Source organism: Pleurodeles waltl, chromosome 4_2 (assembly GCF_031143425.1).
Source record: "Pleurodeles waltl isolate 20211129_DDA chromosome 4_2, aPleWal1.hap1.20221129, whole genome shotgun sequence".
In the NCBI taxonomy this organism is placed as follows: domain Eukaryota; kingdom Metazoa; phylum Chordata; class Amphibia; order Caudata; family Salamandridae; genus Pleurodeles; species Pleurodeles waltl.
The window spans coordinates 506,453,385-506,480,372 of record NC_090443.1 but is presented as its reverse complement, the minus strand read 5'-3'; the positions used below and the strand labels follow the sequence as shown (position 1 = coordinate 506,480,372).

Here is a 26,988-nt window from a genome sequence, read left to right as displayed (position 1 = left end):
GAAAGCCTGGATTGATCCTGGAGTTTCCAGTTTCATGCTGGCCAGTCCAGCAACTATTTGGTATCATTTCCTGAAATCAAACGCTATTGCTTTGTTTTTAATGTTTCGAAGTTAGGTGACAGGCAAAGTCCACTTTTTATTTCCAGCAGTGTCACACTGCACAAACCTTTCAGACATACAAGCAACCTCACAACAGACGAACTAGTTTAGACCTCTAATATTAAACAGGGAGGTTTAGCGAATTAACAAGATGTGGAACCCAGTGCAGGATTTGAACTTGGTTCCCCATGTTACATGGGCAGAATTTGTAGTCCCTAGGCCACATGGCCTTCTTTAAAATCTTAGCACGTTTTGGGTTCCAGATTCTATGTGAGCCTCGAGCTTGGCTTTGGTCTGGCATCAGGCTTGAGTACGGCTTGCACTTTTAGTGGCTCGCCCACCTCCATGCAGTGATATGCTCTGATGTACCAAACAGAAGCGCTTCCAAATGTTTAAAAAAAATACATTTTTTTTTTTTAACTATACAGACACTTTTTTTTCTCCACATTTTTATACAATGTTTGTTATATGATTTACATGCCAAATGTTTTCGATGCTCGGCTCGTGAACGAGACCCTTGGCTCTGATATGGATCTGTTCTCTCTCTTTATTTATTGTCTCACCCCTCTGTACTTTAAGTAATTGTACGATTCTCCTTACAAACGCAACTGGGGCTGCCCCATGCAGTTCTCTATCTGCCCTCTGCTACAAACTGGTCTTTCGAGACTCTCCGCACTCCACTCTGCAGCACCGATGTAATCATACTCAACCCCTCCTCTTGACGCATTCTTATTAAGGTCACATGGAGGCTCAGGTCGAGTGAGGTTCCTTAGCTGCCTGAGGGCAGTTTTGTAAGAGCCACTCTTTGTTGCACCATTCTGAAAAGTGGAAGCACTCGGGAAAGAGCGCCCTTTGCCCATCCCACCACCGCACATGTTTAGGTAAGGTAAAAGCGTTTGAAATTGCATTTATATATTTAATAATATACATACTACTGTACATTTAAGAATATTGCAAGTCACCAAGGAGTTATTTAATAAGGTCACGGAACTCTGGGGTGTTTTATCATATCTTTTTAATGCATGGTACAGGGTATTGTATTCCTTATAATACAAGGTCACACCATCACCCTTCTTAAAACAACCTCTAAATCTTTGATGTCTTGCCTTTTCATACGAAATACACATAATGGTTGCAGACATGAAAAATAAAAGCAGAATCTGTAGTGAGACATCAAAAACAGTATAAAGCATTTAGTAATTATTTGGTAATTTGATGCAAAATATGTATCAATTAATGTAAGGCGTATAGAAATGCTGTAGCTGATGATGTTGACAAAATTTGGGAGAAATTCTACCTCTCCTGTAACATAACACAGTGTAAAACATAAACATGTTACCATAAATAACTTCTTTGTTCTATACACTGATCCTATTGAAAAACAGATTTGAAGAACGAAAAGCCAAATCGCATTTTAGTTGTTTATACTATGGTTTTAATTATGCTCTGCGACCTATCTTTCAATTTGCCTGCTGGCAGGAGGCATTATGAGATAACAACTCAACTGTCATATGTTATTACAGTGGAGCAGCTACTTTCATTATTGCAGATGACTTGAGGGGTCAGCTGTAAAAACAAAATTAGAGATGGGCTGTTATAGAGGAATTGCAAGCCTCCACGTATTACATAGTACTTTATTCCACTGTTGATGTTCTGAAACACTTTGGTGGATGGATAGCACACAACTCTGTAGGTTCCTTGTCTGAAAGAGTGGTGGTTTGATACGTGGTGTTTTTGTGGGAAGTCTTTTAGTGTTGCACATGGATATCAGAGTAGTACGTTCACATGTCATAAATCATTTTACCTGGTTGTGTAATGGAGTTAGGCAATCTGTAAGCATGCTTAAATTTATAAGCAGGCCTGAACGACATTGTAATAACACTCACATCATTTCTATAAATGTGTGAATTTTGTAATACTCTTGTCATATGAAATTCCCGAACTTACCCCACTATGCCATATCTTGTAATTATAGTATGGGGTAATGTGAATGACCAGGACGCAATCAGCTGTTGCTCACTAAACGTATGGTTTCGGTGCTATCTTTTCAATGCAAGTTGCATCCTCACATCCAAATGAACACGAGAACTCATTTCACATTAGAATATAGAGCTTAATGCCTAATTTGCATTTTGTGTAATTTCAAAACGTTTTACAGAAATTTTATCTAATTTTGTGGAAGCAAATCATGCAAATTTTACATAAGCCTTCTAATGAATCTTGTGTAATACTGGGCAGCTGTGAGTTGCACATGTGGTTGCTGCAGTCAGAGTCTTGTGCCATTTTTCTGGCCTGTTTTTCCGGGTATTAAAATCAGATCAGGTTCTTCCACACCCTCTTAATCTGGGTGTGTATAAACCTAACCCCTAATAATCAGCAGTACAGAATTAATGCATAAAAGCGTGTGTTAATTTCATTCTTCTTAACTTGTAATCAGGCCGTATGTGGGGTAGAGTTTACCAGTTAGTCCCATACCGAAACAATATGGAATTTGTTTATGTGTTGGCCTTTTTTTCCTATGCAGGGTCATCCCCAATCTTTTTGCCTCCTGCCTCCTATTTTTTCTGACCTTTTGTTGTTGGTTTTTGAACTCTGAGCACTTTACCGCTGCTAACCAGTGCTAAAGTGCATATGCTCTCTGTGTAAATTGTATTGTTGATTGGTTTATCCATGATTGGCATATTTGATTTACTAGTAAGTCCCTAGTAAGGTTCACTAGACGTGCCAGGGCCTGTAAATCAAATGCTACTAGTGGGCCTGCAGCACTGGTTGTGCCACCCACATAAGTAGCTCTGTAATCATGTCTCAGACCTGCCATTGCAGTGTCTGTGTGTGCAGTTTTAACTGTAAGTTCAACTTGGCAAGTGTACCCACTTGCCAGGCCTAAACCTTCCCTTTTCTTACATGTAAGGCACCCCTAAGGTAGGCCCTAGGTAGCCCCAAGGGCAGGGTGCAGTGTATAGTTAAGGTAGGACATATAGTAATGTACTTTTATATGTCTTGACAGTGAAATATTGCTAAAATCGGTTTTTAAATGTTGCATGGCCAGTCCCTCTCATAGGTTAACATGGGGGCTACCTTTAAATCTGATTAAAGTGTAGATTCCCTTTGGGAGCGGATGGAATTGTGGAGTTTAGGGTCTCTGAGCTCACAATTTAAAAATACATCTTTTAGTAAAGTTGATTTTTAAGAGTGTGTGTTTGAAAATGCCCCTTTTAGAAAGTGAGCATTTTCTTGCTTATACCATTTCTGTGACTCTGCCTATTTGTGGATTCCCTGTCTAGGTCAGTTTGACAGTTGGGCTGGTTGCACCTCACACTAGACAGTGACACACAGGGAGCTGGGGTGTAGTCTGCATTTCCTGATGAGCCATCTGTGCTAAGAGGGAGGGGATGAGTGGTCACTCACACCTGAAAGGGCTGTGCCTGCCCTCACACAATGCAGTCCCCAACCCCCTGGTGAGTGTCTGGGGCCTGGCCTGGGCAAGGCAGGATTTCACATTCAAAAGAGACTTTACTTTGAAGTAGGCCTACTTCAAAGGAGAAAATGGGTATAAGAAGGGCACTCAAAACCACAGACCTTAGAAACACTTCTGGAAACAAGAGGAACCTCTGCCTGTAGAAGAGCTGAGGAAGAAGAGCTGCCCTACCTGTGACTGTGCTTTGTGGAGCTATCCTGCAGTTGGTGCTTCTGCCAGAGTAAAAGGGCAAAGACTGGACTTTGTGTGCCTACCATCTTGAGAAGAAATCTCTAAGGGCTTGATGTAAAGCTTGCCTCCTGTTTGAAGTCTCAGGGACAGCAAAGACTTCTCTCTGCCAGCACCTGGAGTCTCTGGAGAGACTCCTACTCTGCCCTGTGGTGCCCATCCAGTTCCAGAGACCCTGAAACGACAAGCTGGCAGCCAAAAGACAAGGAAATCCACACAAAGAGCGCCATGTGGGGAAAAGATCGACCAACTCTGATCTGCGGCTGAAGAAACGACGCGCCTCCGGCTCCGCAACTGAGAATCGACGCTCCCCGGAAACACAACTGCAGAATCAACGCACGGAGCAGGAGAAAGGACACGCAGCATCATTGACGGAGGCTGTGAGATTGCAACCCGCGCTGAGGGGTTTTCGGATCACCGTGCGGCTGGATTTCCGGCTCAAGTACCGCTGGGTGTGTAAAAACAATGCAAGGCCTGCCCGGTTCCGAGAGTGCTGACCGGATCGACGCATCGTTCTCCTGTAGAGAGAAGAAACGACGCACCCCGACTCGGCGAAATGAGAAACAACGCAAGGTCCCGCTTGTGAGTGGGATCATAGCTTTGCAAGCACTTTTTGACGTGCACTCGCCTGTGTGGGGTTAGTTTTGGCGCACCCAAGGTACTTTTTCACACTAACAGCGTTAGTGTGTGTTTGAAACTACTTAAAGACTCTTTGCATTTTTATTGATAACTTGAATTGTATATTGTGGATTTTTGTCGTTTCGGTCTTGTTTTTATTTCCTTTTTTTTTTTAACTGGTTTTGTGTCATTTTGTAGTGTTTTCATTAAGTTACTGTGTGTGTCGGTACAAATACTTTACACCTAGCACTCTGAAGTTAAGCCTACTGCTCTGCCAAGCTACCAAGGGGGTAAGCAGGGGTTAGCTGAGGGTGATTCTCTTTTACCCTGACTAGAGTGAGGGTCCTTGCTTGAACAGGGGGCAACCTGAATGTCAACCAAAGACCCCATTTCTAACAAAATGCCACTCCTGTAGCTAACTGATGTTCAACTATCAACGTGATGGCTCCTGACACAGTCAGAACCTTTTGTGATAATTCAAACTACCTCAACAGGTGTGGCTACTAGCACCAATGCACTGCCGACTGACCTTCACAAACCGCTCATAGAGGTGCTTCTTACATCCTTTTTGGAAGTGGTGAAAGAAATCATGACAGGAATTTAATGGGAATGAGCTCAAATTATGATTAAAAAAAATAGATAGACTATCTCTGATATTATGCTCTTTTCAGGATCACCTCTATGCTATGTGCAGACAACAAAATCTAGGCCCGATAAATTGCTAGCAGATCAGCTAAGGGAATTTCAACTTGATTTTTCCATGTCAACATGGTTTTATCCTATGCATAGATGCTACTGGCCACACAGATTTCACTGTATCACTAATTGATTGGAGGGAATAAAGATACATACACATTGATTTTATAGCAAGGGATGCCGAAAAGGTATTAGACTTGGTAGAGAGACCATTCCTTCGGTCCAAGATGTGACAATTTGGATTGCACTATCAATCTATGCATGGAAATTAGTTGCAATACTGGTGGTCACATTGTGCTACTTCAATGGCTACTCACTCCCTCACACAGGGCACCTTGCAAGGCTGCCCACTTTCTTAATTTCTTTATGCCCTATACATGGAGCTATGTTTACAGCCTGAACAAATTAGTACTGCTCTTTAATACTGCTCCCCCACAGGGCAGCTAAAGTAGCTGTGCATTCAAATGAAGTATAATTACTACCTCTAACCTGCTTGATGTATGAGATAAGGAAAGTTGCCTCATTTGTACTTACAAACCTAACAAGGGAAAAACACAAATTATTATTGTGGCATCAGAAAGGCAAGATCACACTATATTCAACCCCTATTAAATTATTCATTTAGAGTACTTCAGGGTCTGGCTCTCAGGGAAAAATGCAAATCTCAAGACCGTGTAATTATGAATCAGTCCTGTCATTATCATCTATTTAAAAAATGGATCACCTCCTCTGTTTCAGCTTGGTAAAACGAATCTGATTAAAATGGTTTCCTCCAAAAACATGCATTTGGTTATGGCTGTACAGGTGTACGGCCCTCAGTCTTTCTTTAGATAACCTGGCAGGGTTCTGACCTCTTTCTTTTAGGGCCACAAACAATCCTAGATCCTCTATTCTCTTTCTTCGAATGCCCTTGATCAGAGGAGAGTGAGGAATCCTGAATTCTCATGGGATAACAAACAGAATGGCTTTGCTGGTATCTTGCCAGATAAAGCACCTAAGCACGATTGGTGCCTGGGTGCTGCTGCACATGCCGCACAGCAGCATTGACGACAGCTCCATGTGGAGCCATCAGCAATGTCCTGGCCCAACAGAATGTCCATTATACGGCCGGCGGCGCCTCAAGGGGGATGGGGGTCTGTGAAAAGACCGCCAGCATGAAAACGGCAAGAGGCAATATTCCTGTAAGCGGCACCTGAATACAATATCATTAAATAGCATTTCAAAGAAATAAATCACCAGGATTCAAAAGTAAAATCTAAACCAGGAATGTTTATTGAAATAAATACAAAGAGTAATAATACAGAAAAAAAGGTAGGAATGAAAAAAAAAAATTATAAATCAGTATAGGGAATTCGCATAATGCTCACTCAAAAACCACAGGATTGGAGGGGTCCCTGGACCCTTATGAATACCAGGATGACCTATCTTTGGATTGGGCAGAGGAACTGGGTGAGGCCAGTGGACTGGACACTTCTCCAGCCGCTGGCATGCTGTCTCCTCCTACTGTGGCTACGGCAGAGGGAGTGACGTATGCTATGGTGGTCAGTAGGGCGGCCGAGGCTCTTGGCCTTGAGCTACCTACTGTAGAGGTCAGGTCCAACCTCCTGATGGAGGTTCTTCAGCCAGGGGCTTCCACATCTGAGCCCCTTTTACCTTTCAATAAAGCCCTCACCAATGTCCTTTGAGGTACTTGGTCCAAACCCAACACAGGGGCTCCTCTGAATAGGACTATCGCATTCTGCCATCGGCCCGCTCCAAACGACCCTAAATTTCTGTCCCAACACCCCAAACCTGAGAGTCTTGTCATCCAGGCTTCCTCCTCCTCAGGCGCATTCCCTTCCACATCCCCGGATAGGGAATCAAAAAGGCTGGAACAATTTGGGAAGAAGTTGTTTTCTTCCTCAAGTCTTGAGCTGCGGTCCATGAACACTGCGTGCCTTTTGGGCCGCTATACCCACTCTCTGTGGGTTTCGGCTAAGCAAGTCCTGCCGCAGGCACCAGAGGAGGCTTGTGCTATTGTCTACCAAGCTGTCAACGATGGGAGAGATGCAGCGAAGTTCACGATCCAATGTGGGCTGGACACGACTAACTCTCTGGGCAGATCGGTTGCTATGACAGTGGCCTTGAGACGCCACACCTGGTTGCATGCTTCTGGTTTTTCGGGGGATGTCTAACAGTCTCTCATGGACAGGCCCTTTGATGGCTTCTGCCTCTTTGGAGAAAAAAGCGGACTAGGCCTTGGAGAGATTCAAGGATTCCCAGGCTACGGCTTGGTCTCTTGGTCTTTCCGCTGCCCCTCGCCCCCAGCAGTCCGCTTTTCACCCCTTTTGTGGACACGGAAGGAACTCCCTGTCACGTCGCCGCCCAGCCACCATGCCACTCATGCAGTTAAGCCACTGCGTGGCAGGTGACGTGGAATCCCAAGTGGACATGGGACAGGGAACCAGAGGTCTGCCCAGTCCACCTCTGCCCCTGCCTGAGCCTCCAAACCCTCCTAGGCCATCCCTTCACTCCCATCCAGTTGGCGGCAGGATTCACCATCATCTGCCCCACTGGGAATCCATCACTAAGGACAGATGGGTTTTGCAGATCGTTCGAAAGGGCTACTCCCTCCCTTTTAAATCTGCCCCACTGGCCATGCCTCCATCACTCAGCCAACTCTTGTAGAATCATTTGGCACTTCTACACCAGGAAGTCGCAGATCTCTTGGCCAAGGGAGCTATAGAGAAGGTCCCTGTGCCAGAAGTAGGTCGTGGTTGTTATTCCCACTACTTTCTGGTTCCGAAAAAGGACAAGGGCTTACGTCCTATCCTAGACCTTCGGGACCTCAACTACTGCTCACCCTGGCTCAGGTTCTGTCTACCTTAGACCCAGGAGACTGGATGATAGTGCTGGACTTGCAGGATGCTCATTTCCACATCCCACCCTGCCTGCCCACAGAAGTTACCTACGATTTGTGGTAGGTCACAAGAACTATCAGTTTACTGTGCTCCCCTTCAGCCTTGCCAGTGCCCCTTGGGTGTTCACGCAAGTGATGGCGGTGGTTGCAGCTCATCTGTGCAGGTTAGGGGTCTCAGTCTTCCCCTACCTTGACGACTGGCTATTGAAGGCGGACTCGCCCCAGAAAGTTGCCCCCAACCTTCAGACTACGGCGAGCCTCCTGCACAGCTGGGGTTCACTATGAACGTACCGAAGTCACACCTGAGTCCCTCTCAGACGCTCCTTTTCATCAGAGCTGTTCTGGACACAGTGCAGTTTTGGGCTTATCCTCCCAAACCGCGAGTCCAAGATATTCAGGCTACGATTCCGATCTTTCAGCCTCTGTCTTGGGTTTCGGTGAGACTGACTCTGAGGCTGCTGGGCCTCATGGCCTCCTGCATCCTGCTAGTGGCACATGCCAGATGCGGGCTCTGAAGTGGGACTTGAAGTGGGACTTGAAGTTCCAGTGGGCGCAACATCAGGGGAACCTCTCCGACATGGTCCAGATCTCGGATGGGACTGCAAAAGACCTACAGTGGTGGCTTTCGAATCCGCATAGGGTCCACGGCAGATCCCTCTCCCTTTCCCAGCCAGATCTATCTAAATTGATGGATGCGTCACTTCTGGGTTTGGGCGGCTACAAGGGAGAGGTAGAGATCAGAGGCCTCTGGTCTCCGGCAGAGTCTCAGCTCCATATAAATTTTCTGGAGCTTCGGGCGATGAGGCTTTCATTGAAAGCATTTCTTCCGTCTCTCAAAGGGAAGGTAGTACAGGTGTTCACGGACAATACTACCCTGATGTGGTACTGCAACAAACAGGGCGGAGTAGGGTCCTAGACCCTTTGTCAGGAGGCACTACGTCTCTGGACATGGCTGGAACATCAGGGCATCACCCTGGGGGTTCACCATCTGTCGGGATCTCTCAATGCCAGAGTGGACGAACTCAGCCGTCGATGCACAGCCGATCACAAATGGTGTCTCCATCCGGAGGTGGCGCAAGGTCTCTTTCAGCAGTGGGGAGAGCCTTGGTTAGATCTGTTCAGCTCCACAGAGAACGCACAATGTCTTGCGCGTTGGAGTTTTCAAGGGGGCATTCGCTCGGCGGCGTTTTTCGTCTTGAGTGGACCTCCGGCATCCTTTACACCTTTCTGCCTATACCACTTCTGCCCAGAGTTCTCAAGAAGATCAGGAACAATTGGGCCCAAGTCATCCTGGTGGCTCCGGACTGGGCGTGGAGAGTATGGTATCCAGAGCTATTGAGTATGGCCATCGATCCTCCACTCAGACTGCCTCTTCAGGCAGATCTTCTGCCGCAGCAGCAGGGAATGGTTCTCCATCTGAACCTGTCCAATCTCTGCCTTCATGCGTGGAGATTGAGCAGCGTCAGTTGACGACTTTTGATCTTCGACCCGAAGTCTGTGATGTTATGTTGGCAGCCAGGCATCCCTCTACCAAAACGGTATACGCCTGTCGTTGGCATAAATTTGTGGCATGGTCACCAACAAATCGGTTGATATCCTCTCTGCCCCTCTATCTGAGGTTCTTTTGTTCATTCTTTCTTTGGCCCAGGAGGGCTCTTCTTTGGGCATTCTAAAAGGGTATTTATCTGCCATTTCGGCCTTTCTTAGGTTACCTGATCAACCCTCACTCTTTAAATCTCCTATTGTGAGTGGATTTCTAAAAGGACTCACCCATTTATTTCCTCCCACTCCCTTTATCATACCTCAGTGGCACCTCAATCTTGTCCTTACTTATTTAGTGTGTACTCCCTTTGACCTGATACACCCTTACGGCTCCTCACCTTCAAAACTGTCTTTCTTGTTGCCATCACTTCTGCTCACAGAGTGAGTGAGCTTCAGGCCCTTTCGTCCAAACCTCCATACTTGTCTGTGCACCCTGACAAAGTGGTGTTGCGCACTAAGGCTTCCTTCCTTCCAAAGGTGGTTACAAGTTTTCATGTAGGCCAGTCCATCACCCTGCCTACTTTTTACGCACCCCCACATCCTTCCGATGAGGAGGAGAGACTCCACCGTCTGGATCCAAAAAGAGCGTTGGCATTCTATCTTAATCGTACTAAAGATTTCCGGGTGAACGATCAACTCTTTGTCTGGTATGTGGGTGCAAAGAAAGGGAACGCGGTGCAAAAATGTGTCAACTCTCGATGGGTACTTCTTTGCATCAAGATGTGCTATGCTTTGGCCAAAAAGCAACCCACTGAGGGCTTGCATGCCCAATCAGCCAGAGCGACTGCTGCTTCCACTGTGTTAGCACAAGGAGTTCCTGTCCTGGATATCTGCCAGGCAGCTACGTGAGAGTCTCTGCACACGTTTGCTAAACACTACTGCCTGGACAGTCAGATCCATTGGGACGGCTACTTTGGTCGATCGGTCCTACAGGACTTTCTAGTATGATCTTCATTTGCAGCCCACCTCCGAGGCATTGCTTGGGTATCTATTCTAAGGTAAGAAATCTGCAACTAGAAGTCTCTATCAGATGTACTAGTTACTTGCCTTTGCTAACGAAAACGTAGACATATTCTAGTTGCAGATTCCTTACCAACTCACCCATCCTCCCCGCTTGCGAACTGATTTCTAGGGACAGGGATTCCCCCTTCACGTCCTTAGCTCTGGCGCACCAATCTCAGTGTTCTTAGCGGCTCTGTGCTTTGGCGTGGAAAGTCGTTCAAAGAAATTGACGTCACTGTGCTGAGGCGACGTCTATGTACTACTCCCGGAGTCATCACGGTGACTACGACACCCGCGGAGTCGATTGATGCCACCTACTGATGCGCAAGGCTATTCCTTGAAGAAAAATCTCCGGATCCAGTCTGACGCCTGGGGGAAATTCTAAGGTAAGGAATCTGCAACTAGAATATGTCTCTATCAGATATTTTGTTACCGAAGGTAAATAACGTGTCCAACAGAGCCACAAGTGTTCTGCGTCAAGCCATTTTGTCAAAAGACTGGCTCACCTTCAGACTTTGTAGCTTTTACAACAAAATCCATCATAAAACTCAATTGAAATCGCAAAGTCAAAATAAGTTGATCAAACGTACCATTGAATCACCAAATCGAAATACAGAATTTTACAGCATTATCTTATTCCACCATTCTAACACCCAGTCGCAAAGGCATATTAATTTGTCCTACTCTAACCTAATGTCTTTGGATGTGACAGTACTAAATAAGCACAAAAAAATGGACGTCATACAAGTAAGTGGCTAATGTTAGGGAAAAGCATTGAATGTTACAAAAGCTTCTTGTTTGTTTCTTTGAGAGCAGTATGTCAACTAAGCATTACAAGTGGACATTTTGGCTATATGCAATGAGAAGAGAAATAAAGAATATTAATTTTGACGGCTGCGTTAGAAAAGAAAAATGGAAAATTAAGTTGAGGCCTAGTTTTGGCCTACTTTTGTCGAGCACAAAAAGAATAAATTCCTTTCAAGTGCAGTGTTGTCATTTGAATACAGAAATGTCACATTTATTATATTAAATCAAATTCAGCTCTATCACTAGTACAGGTTATCTTCATGATTCAGACTTTTACAAGTGCCTACTTCATGGTTTACCTTAACTTTTTTCTATTTTGATATCTCAATCACTGGCATTATCCTAGATATTTTCAATTGAAAGGTTTTTAGCATCAAGAACAGAGAGCGGAAAACAGTTTAAAAAAAAAAAGGTTTTTCCCATGGGTGTTTAGCCCTCTAAAGTTGACTACCAACCTCCACACAAAAGTTCCACACACCGAGAGAGAGTTTCTGCCACCTTGCGAGTGGTCAGAATATGGGATAGCCAGATGCCACATTATTCAGTGATTCGCCATCAGGCAGGATGGGATCTGGACCATCCATTAGTTAAGTCACCACATTCCCCAAGGGCAGGTCCTGTGCATAAAGTGTGTAGCCCTGGTCCCCGGACCTCAGATCACCTCTGTACTGGGGAGCACCGAAGAAAAACTCCCCTACTGTTCCCTGGATCTGACAAGAGAGGCTGCACCATCTTATCCTTGGGCTACCAAAGAGAGGACTGTGCCTGTGGTACCCTGCTCAAAGAAAAGTCCACCCTGAGCCCAAGAAAGAGGAAGTGACCACTAGAGTCAGTTGGTTGATGTCCTGTTAAAACTCCAGGGTCACAAAAGCTGAGGAAGCCTATCTTGGTGAGTTGGTAGCCACAATCGCTTGATCACCACTAACCGCTGAAGTGCAGCATGATAGTCATAGGAGTGCAGTTTGGTTGCCCAAGACTGATACCAGCTTCAGTTAAAGGGAACCACTGGTTTTGCTGTAACCAGAGATTAGTGGTCCAGTGGCAACTGTTTTTTTTGGCTAGACTACAATCAGATTTCAAAGGACATCAACCTGTTTGGCTAAAGTCACCCCACCGTGTTTGTGGATGAAAAAGTGGACCCAGAACGATCCCCGGCATCAGACCAGCATCCTTCAACATCTTCAGCATCCTGTATTCCTTGCTTCAGGACCACCCAATCGATGCTGATAGTGGTTCACCAATCGAGCCTGGAACTGTATTGGAGACTGCTTTGGCTGCAAGGTAACTATCCTGCCAAGCCTCATTGGCCCCTGGGACTTGCTCCCTGTCAGAGTTGGTCTCCAAAGTTGGGCCTAAATAACCAAACAAAACTTTACAAACATTTTCAAAGGTTTTCCAAGTAACCTCTACCCTCAGTAGTTGTCAATCCTTGTTTGCGATTTGCGCTGCCTTGCATTATTACACATTTACTCTGCCACACAAGGCCATGCAAGGTGGCTCTGTGTGGCATAGTAAATCTAACTTAAGAGTTTGCTTTGCTCTTGAGTGCTCTTGTGTGATGCAAGGGCAACGCATGCCCTTGATAAATCTTGCCCATGGTGTTTAATATAGATGGGGAGACTTATGTCAGGTTTCGTTTTTAACACTAAACATATAGTTATTGTTTACAATGATAACAATTTTCTCACTTTCACTTTGATCTACTTGAAGAGCTTCTCTTGCAGATATTTGAAGTAAACATGCTACCTCCTGACCTTAATGTATTACTCAAACAGGTTGTGGTGATGAGAAGTATTGCCAAATTTATTCATGCTGACAGAACACTACTTTTAGAGTCTAGAACTTTCCACATGCAAATTATTGTAATCATGTTGCTGTAACAGACATATCTGTTCCCTCCATGTCCTCTTCCTTTTCCCTGTTCCGTCTCTTTCATTTTTATATGCTTTTGTCTATCTATGAACTATAATACTTTTGCTCACTCAAGCTGAGATTCAGTTGAACTGTTGACAAATAGGAAGCAGGTGGAGTATGATGGTACTGTACTACTCTTCAAGTTCCATAAATATTCCTTTTTTATACTTGTGTGAAATTTCTCTTCACAATACGTCACAAGAATTAAAAGAAAGTGAAACATGACTTTAACTACCATAGCTAGTTACATGATCTCCCCTCAGCATTGGGCAAGCTGTGTGGCATGTGTGAACATTTCAAAGTCGACAATAGTGATTCTGTAATTATAGTTAAGATGCTTAGTTTGGGGGAAATTATTTTTGATTGCTAATACCCGAGGGGCTGTTTAACAAATCTATACGAGTTTGAGAGCAACCTAGTCTGGTAGAGTAAGGTTCAAAGTGTATTGTAGATCATCAAGGGGGTGAGGAGTGTGGGGTGCAAGCTATAGGCTTGTCCTAATTGTTCTATTTTGTTTTATTCTAACTCGAATAGGAATTTTTACTTTCATATACAGTAAAAACTGTGTTGAACAGATTTACACCAAACTTGGAATGAAGATAGAAATTACTGGAGTATAGATTATTTTTGAGCTGGCGTAAATTCATTCAGTAGTGTTTGAGAAAACTAAATTCTGAAAAAAAGGTATCAAATGGATTTCATAATGTCAATTCAAGAGATCTCTTGACTACTAAGTTTGCAAATTGCAGTTTATGAATCTCCTGAAATACATGACCATTAACCAATTGCCTGATTTTTCCACAAAGCTTTAAAATTGTTTTGTCCAGCACTATGACATATACAAGCAGTCCACTGATAAGCATTCACACATTTGTGCCATAAGAAATACAAGCATGGGCAAAGCCAATATGTCTCTCCTTTAGGACCTATTGACTTTGCCTATAAAGTGATGGGGCACTGTCCAACTTGGATCAGTAAATAAAAAAAAAAAAAAAAAGATGTTGCAAGTTACTACCTGCCTCTCTCTCCAGCCCTGGGTGGAACAATGGGGATTGGACGGAGGAGGGAAAAAGCAGCATTTGAGGGTCAGCAGCATGTGGGGCGGGGGAGAAGTAGGCATGCGAGAAAGCAACATGGTGTGCTGTGCGGGCAGGGTGTTTTGCTGGTAGTAGTACACAAGAGAGAGTTTTGAACACAAGGGAGACAGCAACATGTTATTTGGTGGGGGGAGAAGCATGTGAGGAATGGAGCTGGAAAATACATGCACTCCCATCTGGTGCTTATGGAAATAGAAAAACGTATCTCTCTAAAATTGAACAGTGGAAAGATATCAGTAAGCCAGTCGGAGAGATGGTAAAGAGTGCAAGCTCCAGGAATGGGACAAACACAAGATGGACAAGCTAGGACAGGAAACCCTTTGAAGAAGAAGCTTGAAAATAATAGTGACAATACAGCCAATCAGTCGTAAACAATGGGGAGCCTGTAAGTTCTTGTTAAGTCCACTATAGGTATTTTGTAACAAGAAAGCTTGCGCTGTCTGGTAGGCTCGACCTAAAAATGTCAGTGGGACATGTTATAGTATAGGAGGTTCACCTGTTAAACATACAAATTGGAGCACAGTGGATGGTCTCATTTGCTTGTTGCATGGAAGTGAAATTGTATGCAAGAAGCAAATATGTGAAAGGTTACATTTCCTCAACAGAGAATGCATATCACCTGTAGAAAGGGAAACACAGAGTGCTGAGTTTGCAATAGACCAAGCAATGCAGGGGTAATGGTGCCCTCGATTTGTTGGCAAATAGTGTAAAGCCTATACATTTTACATCCGAGTTGCAGGTGTGTCTATATGCGTCGGCTCCTTTGACTTTATTCACACACGCTGTCCCGTTGTTTTCAGTCCGGTTCTTTGGATAAGACCTTTACACGTTTCTCCAGTACATATTTTTGGAATTTCATTGGTTTTTCTTCCCGATTTTAGTTTTTGCCCCTTTTTTGCCTTTTGGAAAACTTTTTTTCATTGTGAAACTGTTACTATACATGTTTGCACATTGAGGATTCCGTCTAATGACTGCTATTCTTGTTGTGTGATTCCACGTTATAACTTTTGAATAATCGAGTACAATATGGCCAATCAGAGAGCTTTGTGGGAACAGGCAGCTACTACTCTATTTGATAATGCTCCAGGAACATCAGTTGTTATAAATCCGCAAACTCGTACTGCAGCGAATATTATTTTTGAATTGGAAAAGGCACTGATTTTAGAATTGAAAAAATGGTGGGAAATGACTTCATTGACCAAATATATAGAAAATGGACGAATACCACGAGGTCTAAGAATTCTAATTTTGCCTACTCTTGGGGATATTGATCCCGATCTATTGGAACAATGGAGATTACCAACATCCGATTGTTCAGTCAGATTGATGGATACTTTGATTATTCAATCTAAACGACGCATGGAGGAACAAACACATAAGATTGAACAGGTAACAAAAGAATAAGAAAAAATGGCCAACTCTCAAGAAATACAGCAATTATTGGTGAAAATGGAAGAACTTATTACAAAAAAAGATGAAATCAAAACTCATAAAGCTTTAAAATTTAATAGAGACAAAAAAGATTATGAAGTAGGAAGAATCTATACATTTGCTCAAAAATACAATACATTGAGAGCACAAGATAAAATTGTAACAACAGATAGCTCAAATGTGACAGTGAATTCGGTGGATGAGAGTTCTGACCTGAGTTCATCAGCTGATGAGGCCTCTGCAAATAAATTGGATTTTTACTGGGAAATGAGACTATTACAATCAGTCACGCCACAATCAAACAGGAACAAAGGACAAGGTCGAGGAGGCACAAGAAGCAGAGGGGGAAGAGGAAGAAATTACAAACATCAAGACTAGAGGGGGATCTTCAGTTTGACAATTCTAATATCATTGTAAATATTTCTAAGGCTGAATTGACCCAGAACCAAGAATGTATTCTCAACCTAGGGTTGAGTTTTTGTCCGGATCTACATTGGGATTATGTTGACACTAGAATAGAACTATACAAATTCACATGCAAGTTGCGTTTAATGAAACATTTTTCCAATAAAACACGGGCAATCGCATCAGGGTCAAATATAAATGTGGGTAATCTTTCTGGGTTCCATATTAATGATGTTCCCGATCTTGTAGAGATTGGTAATTTGAGCAGTTCAGAAGATACCATGAGCAATAACAGAGGTACTGACAATGAAATTTTGAAAACCATGGGATTTATAACAGATCAGACCACCTCTAGTGCATTAAAACCTTCCAGTAGATTTAATCCACAGCTACCTACTGGTAATTTGATTGACACGTTTTATGAATTGGTGGTTGATGATATTGATCATTTTCGCGATGATCGGAATGGCAATTAAGTAAAAATATTTAAGAGAACCAACTTTTCAGCCTTAGATTGGAAAGATTTAAATGAGTTGAAATCCAATAGCACTATCGTCATCAAGCCCTCCGATAAAGGAGGTAACATCGTAATCATGGACGCAGAAAGTTATGTCAAGGAGGCACATCACCAACTATCCAACAAGCATCATTATGAAAAAATAGGCACTAATCCCACTACTGAATATCAAGCCATTTATTGGGAGATGCTAGATACTTTGTGTATCAATGGCCTCATTGACCAGAATGAGTATCTTTACTTGAAGGTCGTATTTCCAAAAATTCCTTACATTTACTTTTTACCAAAAATTCATAAAAATAAGGAGCATCCCCCCTGTTGACCAATAGTTAGTATGAATTCCTCCCTCCTAGAAAATACTTCCCGTTACTTGGATCTCTTTCTGTGTCCTTATGTAACTGAACTGCCCTCATACTTACAAGACACAAATGATTTTTTAGCCAAGATTCACAATATTCCATGGCAATCTAATTTTTTATTGGTCACTATGGATGTGACCGCCCTTTATACCTCCATTATGCATGAATATGGTATTCAGGCCTGCAGACTTTTTTTAAGGTACCCTCAAAATTGAATTTCTTCAACATACTAATATGCTTTTAACCATGCTAAGATTTTGTCTTACCCATAATGTTTTTTTATTTGATAATCAGTACTATTTGCAGAAACAAGGGACAGCAATGGGAGCCTCATTTGCTCCCACATACGTGAACCTATATATGGGTTGGTGGGAGAAGGAGATAGCTTGGTCTGATTCCAACAGCAAGTACATGGAACAAGTGGTGCTGTGGGTCAGATATATTGATGATCTCTTTCTCATTTGGGATGGTGATGAACATTCTCTGGCTCAATATGTCAATATACTTAACAACAATGAGTTTAACATCCATTTAGATTTAAAGTATAGAGCTCATACTATAGAATTTCTTGATGTTTAGATAACCGTCCATAATTATATTTTACAGACTACCATATTTCGCAAACCAACTGCCTGTAATTCTATCTTGCATGGAAATAGCGGTCATTCCAAAGCTTTAAAATGGAGCATTCCATATAGTAAATTTTTACGGGCTCGTAGAATTTGTTCTGATGATGAATGTTTCTACATTGAAATTGCCACTATGATACTGAGATTACTAGAAAGAGGTTATCCCTTAAAGATCTTAAATGATGCTCACCTGAGAGTGTTAAACATGTCCAGAGAAAAACTGTTTTTTAAATCTGGAGGTATCAATGACGATTGTCAAGATGATAGATCTCCACCCAGACTTTTTCTTGAAATCAATTCCCAACATTCTCAATTGAATAACATCATACAAAAAAATTGCCATGTTTTGAGACATGATTCTTCCATTAAAGATAACATAGGTTTACATCCTCAGATCACATATCATAAAACTCAGTCATTAGGTGATCATCTTACTAGAAGGTCATTCTGTTCCAAAGCTAATCGATCTTGGCTATCTAAGAAAAGTTTGGGTTTTTGGAAATGTGGTCATTGTAAATCCTGTTCATATGCACAAAATACCCATTCATATACTATATTTGAGGGCAGAATCTGTGAAATAACTGATCGTATTACCTGTGATACTGAATACGTTGTATATGTGATTGAATGTGGCTGCCACAAAAAATAAGTTGGCAGTACCATTCATAAACTAAAAGTGACGTTTTTAAACACATCTCAGAGCAATCAAAAACCATGATCCATCTTATCCCTTAGCTAAACACTTCTGGGATGTTCATGAAGGCAATTGTAGCTCTTTGACATTTTATGGTATAAAAACCATTGCTGTCAACCCCGGGGGGGGTCAATAGAACTGCTCAGTTACGACAAACTGAATCTAGAATGATTCTACTAATAGGTTCTGAAAACCCGTGGGGTCATAATTTGGATGCGGAACTCTATGTACATTTGTGAAAATTGAAACTTTTGTAGTCTCTATTTATAAGCAATGAAATTCCTATGTATATTAAGCAATAATTGACATCATAATAAGACCTTTTATTGGATTTTGTGATTGTAAATATTGGTTCCGGACTAGGAAATTGGTTATTTTTAGTTAGAGTGTATATATATATATATATATATATATACACACACACACACACATATATATATTCTCCTTTTTTTTTTTTTTTTTTTTTTTACACCCAGACCATCACTTTTGCACAATATTGAAACTATTTTCAAGCAGCACTTTTGGGTGAGTGTCAGGCGGTCTATATTTGTATTCACGTCTTTAGATCAAATAGGTCTTTCTTTTTTCTTCTCTTTATTTATAGAGGTCCTGTGTTTGAGTCATAAGACCTACATTAGAATATGACTTTTTCGATCGATGTATCATTAACATTGAATAAGGTCTTAATCTTTTTTTTGTGGATTATTTAAATTGTAATTTATACATGAATTTGGCATTATTGTTATGATGAATTGAGATATTTAATTGTTGGCATTAATTATGATAATATTTGCAGTTAATATATATTCATTATTTATCTCCTTCAAACATCTCTTTTATCATATTTTTATATACATGTTGGAATTATTTATTCTATTTATAGAATGCATATATTGATTGTATTTATAAATTGATAGATGTTTATATTATATTGCATATAGCTATTTATATATAAATTATTTGTAATAGTAAAGCTAGAATTCGGTATTATCCACATAAGAAAATATTTATATATGGTTTGTTCTTTTCTTCATAATTTGTTATCAACAATTGGAAGAACATACATCATTGAGTGATTATATTATAATAGGATGACACAAGAGATCATATAAGACCCATGGGGCCAGATGTAGGTAGATAAAATTTTGCGACTTGCAATTTGCGAGTCATACCGACTCGCAAATTGCAACTCGCAAAAGCGCATGCAGAAAGGTGTCTCAGACACCTTCTGCGACTCGCTATGGGGTTGCAAAAACCCACCTCATGAATATTAATGAGGTGGGTCGCATTTTGCGACCCCATAGCGAGTCCATGCATTCACAGGGATGGTGGCCTGCTGGGGACAGCAGACCTCCATGTCTGTGACTGCATTTTTAATAAAGCAGTTTTTTTTTCTTTTTGCAGCCCGTTTTCTGTAAAGGAAAACGAGTTGCAAAAAGAAAAACTTCCGAAACCAAATGGTTTCGTTTTTTTCAGAGTAGGCAGTGGTCCATAGGACCACTGTCTGCTCTGAAAAAACATTTTTTCGTCATTCACAAAGGGGAAGGGGTCCCATGGGGACCCCTTCCCTTTTGCGAATGAGTTACCACCCACTTCAAGAGGGTGGTAACTGCGTGTTGGTTTGCGACCGCATTCGCGGTCACAAAGCAACTCAGCATGGCGATGCGGTCGCAAATAGGAAGGGAACACCCCTTCCGATTTGCGAGTCGCCGCCTCAAATTGCGAGTCGGTACCGACTCGCAATTTGAGGTTGTGCATCGCGTTAGGCCTTTTGCACGTCGCAAACTGCTTTTTTCACAGTTTGCGACGTGCAAAAGGCTTTCTACATCTGGCCCATGGAGTGTGATATTTGGAATCTGACCTAAGTACATGGACTAAAATCGATAGTTTGAATTTAATTTAAGACTATTATGTTATAAAATGGCCGACCTTTTGCACTTTTCTCTAGCTATGCTGCTAAAATCAAAGAAGGACTAGAAGACTTGAATAGTTAGGTGTAAAAATGTCCGCCAATGTCCAGTTGAAGGCTGTTGCCGAAACGCGTCGACATTTGGCCGGGACAGCGTATGTTTGTTGTCCATAGTGGGCACTTTATGGATTTTTCATTTGATGTCATTTTTTGAAGTGCCACTTATTTAATTTTGTTTATTACATGAACATTTTCAATAAAATGGAGCCGACGATTCTGCATATGAATGATTTTTTGTAATTGTGTTCCCTCTCTACTTTCCACGAGCTTTTGGATATTGTGCAGCCTTTTGGTGCTTTATCGAGTCGCACCGTTTTTTGAAAAAAATATATATATATGTATATATATATATAGCGTAGAGATTCTCACAGCAGGGAATTCTGTGAAAAACTTCATTTTGCTAGATATTTATTTTGCAAGCAAGGATTCCGTGTTCCGTATTTTCAAATGATGCAACATTTGAGCTACATTAAAAACCAATGCAATTTCCCTATTTAAAGGTCACGTCAAGATTCCAGGTTATTTTTAATAAAAAAGATTTTGACCAGTTTGTGCAATGATATATGTAAATGTATAACTTTAAGATAAGCTATTTAAATTTCACCAGTAGGAATCCATCATACTAGGTGGAGAAAATATAGATGCATGTGTATGGATGTGGTCACGATTTTAGAGCACCAGATAAAATTCTGATTCCCTACTACCAATACTGGAAACAGGGAGTAAACATAGAAAGGTAAGGGATGAGAGATACAGAAGTTAGTAAACTGGTTTGCTAAACAGAAAAAAAAACATTGGTTAGATCAGGTCTATGACATGTCTCAGCAACACTGATACAGAGCCTTCTGTCATTCACCATTCATTGACCTGGGAATGGAGGAAAAGGAGAGGAATACAAGAAAGAAAGACAAAGAACATAACCAAAGGAGAACGCGAAGGAGCTTCGCATGCAGCAAAGGTGCACAGCAAAGGAAATCTGTCTGCAACAGGAAGCAGCAGGTAAATGCCACCATCACACACTTTGTCAGGCATAGCCCCTCCAGAGAAAGCCTTTAACATCTGCCTAATCTGACCATGAGAATTATCCCTTACTCCTTCCTGGATAGCCGCCATGCATGTGTGTTTGCATTTGGAATGTTATCCTATAATGTAAACGGCCAAAACCAACGTAAACCATGCATCAACACCCAAGCAAGTCTGGCTTTAGCATTGAGTGCAAAAACTTTTGTTGGCGCCCACCTTCCACAAACTTGTTCTTAAGCTGAGCTGGGTGGTTCCTGTGCATGTAGTATGTAATATAAATTAAGAGTATATAAGCTGTATTCGCAATTAGCATATAAATTGTATATTCATGGGGACAAAGAGAAGAGATAATAATACACAACAAGTCAAATATAACTGCTTCATTTTGTAGCCTAAAATAATATACATATCTTGTTCACATAAGTATTAATGCACTGAGTGTGCTCATTTTGTAAAATGCAACTTGAATCGTTTAAGTGAATCTAATTTTATGGTCTTTCGTTTCTTCAAATGCCACTATTTATGCTGATAGTGCACAGCAACTTGACTTATAATTTTCAAAGGACAGGATTACCAAAGATAACAGCCTTTCATATGCCATTGGTGATCCTAAATATGTTTTAATTAACTTAGAAAATGTTAACTTACCACTAGCCGCTGTCAACTGAAGTGTTATTAGTATGTGCAAAGCCACCCAGATATTGGAAAAGATACATTGCATACTCATGTCTTGAAGACACTATAATGTATTCTTATCAAGGAGAAGTCATTGATATTGTTTTAATTGTTCAATTAGGTCTGATGGATTCGTATCTGAAGACCCTGCATCTTTAAGGCCTACATGGGACCTTCAGGCAGAAATTTCAAACTATGTGAAAATTCCCACAACTTTGTATGATCACATAGTTATTGAAATTGTTGCTTCAAGTACACAGTAAGACAGGAGACTGTGACAATGCAAATTGGGTGATTTAACCATAATAAAAGATAGCGCAAACTGTGCATAGTAATAACCGAAATGATGAACACATGGTTTGTCCATCTTCATATTCACACTGACATAATACTCTCAAAATATTAACATGTCATCAGAGCTGCAACAGGGATAATGGAAACAATTTTTTATGATTACCTAATGATTAGTAATACTTGAAAATTACTAGGTACATGTGAATAATCAAAGTGGCACGCCTTTTATTACACCAATGGATGATGTCTTTGCACATATATGCTTGTGGGCATGCTGCAATTCCTCCTGTCTGGCACATGGCCTGTGCATCCCTTTCCATCTAGGCTCCACATTAATACATTTCATTAGTTCACGGCAAATGTGTGGCAAGATGTGTAAATGATATATTTGCACCAAAGTGTACACTAACTTTTTGCACATGGATTTATGTTGAATTAGGTTACATATATTTCTAGCGCACACGATCACCGAAGCTTCTTAGCGCTAAATTGAGTTAAACCAACTAAACTCTATGGTATAGGATTATAAGTAGAAATGCTTTACGAACTCTCTAAAACTAAAATATATAGTGTTGAGAGCGCAGGTAAAAAGAGAGAGAGTTCCACTCCCTAGAAGCATTGTAAGAAACTACTCTTCCTCCGTAAGATAACAAGTGTATTTTAGGAACCTCAACCTGATCATAAAGTGCGAAAGGGGCGATGTATCTTAACTTTTCTTCTAAGAAAAGACGGAGTTTGCCTATACCACCCTATGAATCATAGACAAGGTTTTTAATTGAAATCGCTGAGCTACTGGAAGCCGAAGAAGCTGAAAGAGAATGGGAGTAATAAGGTCTCTCATTGAAGGTTTGGTAAAAAGATGTGCTGCTTCGTTGTTAATCCATTACAGACATCTTAACTATCCCTTTGGGAGAGCAAAATAAGAAACATTTGCATAGTCCAGCTGAGATTGAACTTGAGACATGACTACCTCTTCGTGAAGCTCAGAAGGAATGAAAGGGAGACCATTGTTTACGTTTAGAATACAAAAAAACTGTTTTGGTAAAGTGTCATCAGAGAACCAAAAGGGCCATACTGATATTAAACAATAGAGGAGGCAGAATGGTCCCTGATGAATGCCCCAATTAACTGGGTTGGGAGAGGACTAAGCCAGATACATAATTGATGTATAATGATCTGCACAAATGACTCAAGTCGTAGCACGTTCTTCAATGCAGAACAGTTTTGTTCTTGAAAGTAAGACCGTGTGATTATGTCAAATGCAGTAGAGACGTCTAACAAAATAAGTGCACCACCCTTTCTGCCACCAAACAACCTACGCAGGTCAGGAACCGTGCACTGCATAAGATACTGGTGAAAAAGAAGTCTTAAAATGAAATGCTATTCATTTATTATGGTAGCTGTGCAGAAATCTAGGGCTGAACCAGACACTTTGAGGAGATAACGTCTTCTTCTGTGGGGTGATTGAAACAAGGGTTCATTTTGCAAGATGGTATGTTTGAGCATGCTTAGATACAAGTATTTTTTTTTTTAAGTTTACTATATTTAGGTGCACACTAGAGATGTCACCTGTAGGAAGGTAGCCTCTTTCTAACCTTGTTACCCCCACTTTTGGCCTGTGTAGGAGGCTGGCCTGGTGGTCGTGGGTACCAGAGGTACTTGCACCTTGTGCCAGGTCCAGTTATCCCTTATTAGTGTAGAAGAGGTGTTTCTGGCAGCTTAGGCTGATAGAAGGTAGCTATGGCAAAGCAGCTTAGGCTGAACCAGGAGACATGCAGAGCTCCTACTATACCACTTATATCATATGCACAATATCATAAGAAAACACAATACACAGAGTTACTAAAAATAAAGGTACTTTTTATGACAATATGCCAAAAGTATCTCAGTGAGTACCCTCAGTAAGAAGGTAAGTACTATACACAAGTTATATGTACACAAGCCAAAATTGGGTAAGTAAGAGCAAGAAAAGTAATGCAAACAGGGTAAAATTACAATAGGTTGCAATAGGCAAGCATAGGTATAGGGGCAACACAAACCATATACTCCAAAAGTGGAATGTGAATCACGATTGGACCCCAGACCTATGTGAGCTTGTAGAGGGTCGCTGGGATTGTAAGAAAACAGTGAGGGTTACCAAAATATCCTACCCCAAGACCCTGAAAAGTAGGAGTAAATTGCACCTACTACCCCCAGAGAGCACAATAGTCGTGATAGGGGGATTCTGCAGGAAGAACAAACACCAGTAGTGCACTGACAACGGATTTCCGGACCTGAGGACCTGCAAGGCAAGGGGACCAAGTCCAATAGTCCCGACAGGCACTTAGAAGAAGAGTGAACCGGAGTCTACGCGAAGTTACAAAAGGGGGTCCCACGACGTCGGAGGACAACTCAGAAGGTTGTGCACTGCAGGACGGAGTGCTGGGGGCCCAGGCTAGGCTGTGCACGAAGGAAATCCTGGAAGAGTGCACAGGAGCCGGAGCAGCTGCAAATCACGTAGTACACAGCTTTGCAGTCTGGCGTGGGGAGGCAAGGACTTACCTCCACCAAACTTGGGCTGAAGAGTCACTGGACTGTGGGAGTCACTTGGACACTGTTGCTGTGTTCCAGGGACCACGCTCGTCAGGAAGAGAGGGGACCCAGAGGACCGGTGATGCAGTCTTTTGGTGCCTGCGTTAGCAGGGGGAAGATTCCGTCGACCCACAGGAGATTTCTTCGGAGCTTCTGGTGCAGGGTGAAGGCAGGCTACCCCCAGAGCATGCACCACCAGGAAACAGTCGAGAAAGCCGGCAGGATTAGGCGCTACAATGTTGCTGGTAGTCGTCTTGCTACTTTGTTGCGGTTTTGCAGGCGTCCTGGAGCAGTCAAGTCTGACACATTGACACTAAAATAAAGTACCTTTATTTTTAGTAACTCTGAGTATTGTGTTTCTTATAATATAGTAGTATATGATATAAGTGGTATTATAGGAGCTTTGCATATCTCCTAGTTCAGCCTAAGCTGCTCTGCCTCAGAATTCCCAAGCTTCCCACCCTGAGGATAACACTATGGAAAGGGAACTCAGAAAGCTGAGGTTGGAAGAGGCCAGGCTGAAGCTAAGACAGCAGCAGCTGGCCTTAGACAGGGAATCTCTAGATGTAGAGAGGGAAAGGCAGAGGTTGGGGTTAGTTCCTCGTGGTGGCAGCAGCAGTGTTTTTGATAGCAATCCTGTGAGAGAACAAGATTCCAGAAACCTGCATAAGATAGTCCCCTCTTACAAGGAGGGGGATGACATTAACAAGTGGTTTGCTGCACTTGAGAGGGCTTGTATGGTACAGTTGGTCCCTCAAAGGCAGTGGGCTGCTATCTTGTGGCTATCTGTTAGAAATGGGGTCTCTGCTTGACAGTCAGGTTACCCCCTGTTCAAGCAAGGACCCTCACTCTAGTCAGAGTAAAAGAGAATCACCCTCAGCTAACCCCTGCTTACCCCCTTGGTAGCTTGGCAGAGCAGTAGGCTTAACTTCAGATTGCTAGGTGTAAAGTATTTGTACCAACACACACTACCTTAATGAAAACACTACAAAATGACACCAGTTTAGAAAAATAGGAAATATCTAAACAAAACAAGACCAAAACGACAAAAATCCAACATACACAAGTCAAGTTATGAATTTTTAAAGATTAAACTAAAAAAATAGCACTTAGAAACACAAAATGCTTCGAAGAGGTGTTAACACGGCGTTGTTACGGAGTCGATCCCAACAATCCGACACCAGAGGCGCCGGACACGGAGTCACATAGACCCCCATGTACAGTAAATTTGTGAAGAAATGAAAACGAGCTGATGCACGAAGTCGGGATTGAGGCGTCTGTGCGAAACGTTGAATCTGTGCACATCGAGCAGCGTCGACCGCGACGTGGTGCGGCGACTTCCACGGAGTCACAGACTTCGGCGGGGCTGCAGCGATGTCGGGCCTGCGAAGGTCGTCGCGGTCCAGCGAAGATCACGGAGTCGGGTGCAGGCGGCGTCATCGGATTCAGCAGCGGCGTCGGTCCGAAGTCATCCGAAGTCGATTTCCTTGAATTTCCACCAGCTTTCCTTCCAAGGGCCCAGGGACTGGATAGGGCACCACTTGTCAGAGCAGCAGTCTCTGCAGAGACTCTAGGTGCTGGCAGATAGAAGTCTTTGCTGTCCCTGAGACTTCAAACAACAGGAGGCAAGCTCTTGGAGATTTCTTCACAAGATGGAAGGCACACAAAGTCCAGTCTTTGCCCTCTTACTCTGGCAGAAGCAGCAACTGCAGGATAGCTCACACAAAGCATAGTCCTAGGCAGGGCAGCTCTTCTTCCTCAGCTCTTCAGCTTTTCTCCAGGCAGCGGTTCCTCTTGTTTTCAGCAGTGTTCTAAAGTCTGTGGTTTTGGGTGCCCTTCTTATACCCAATTTCTCCTTTGAAGTAGGCCTACTTCAAAGGAAAGTCTCTTTTGAATGTGAAATCCTGCCTTGCTCAGGCCAGGCCCCAGACACTCACCAGGGGGTAGGAGACTGCATTGTGTGAGGACAGGCACAGCCTTTTCAGGTGTAAGTGACCACTCCTCCCCTCCCTCCTAGCACAGATGGCTCATCAGGAAATGC

At 42.4% G+C, this 26,988-nt stretch overlaps 1 protein-coding gene across 1 annotated transcript in view; it reads left to right on the top strand.

Annotated features, from left to right (window-relative positions):
* Positions 1-874: 874 nt before the first annotated feature.
* Positions 875-26,988, top strand: part of LOC138293021 (dimethylaniline monooxygenase [N-oxide-forming] 2-like) — a 291,867-nt gene continuing 265,753 nt past the window's right edge. Inside the window, exon 1 of the mRNA XM_069231993.1 lies at positions 875-980. The gene's annotated coding sequence lies outside the window, so the exon portion shown is untranslated. The remainder of the gene's footprint in view (positions 981-26,988) is intronic.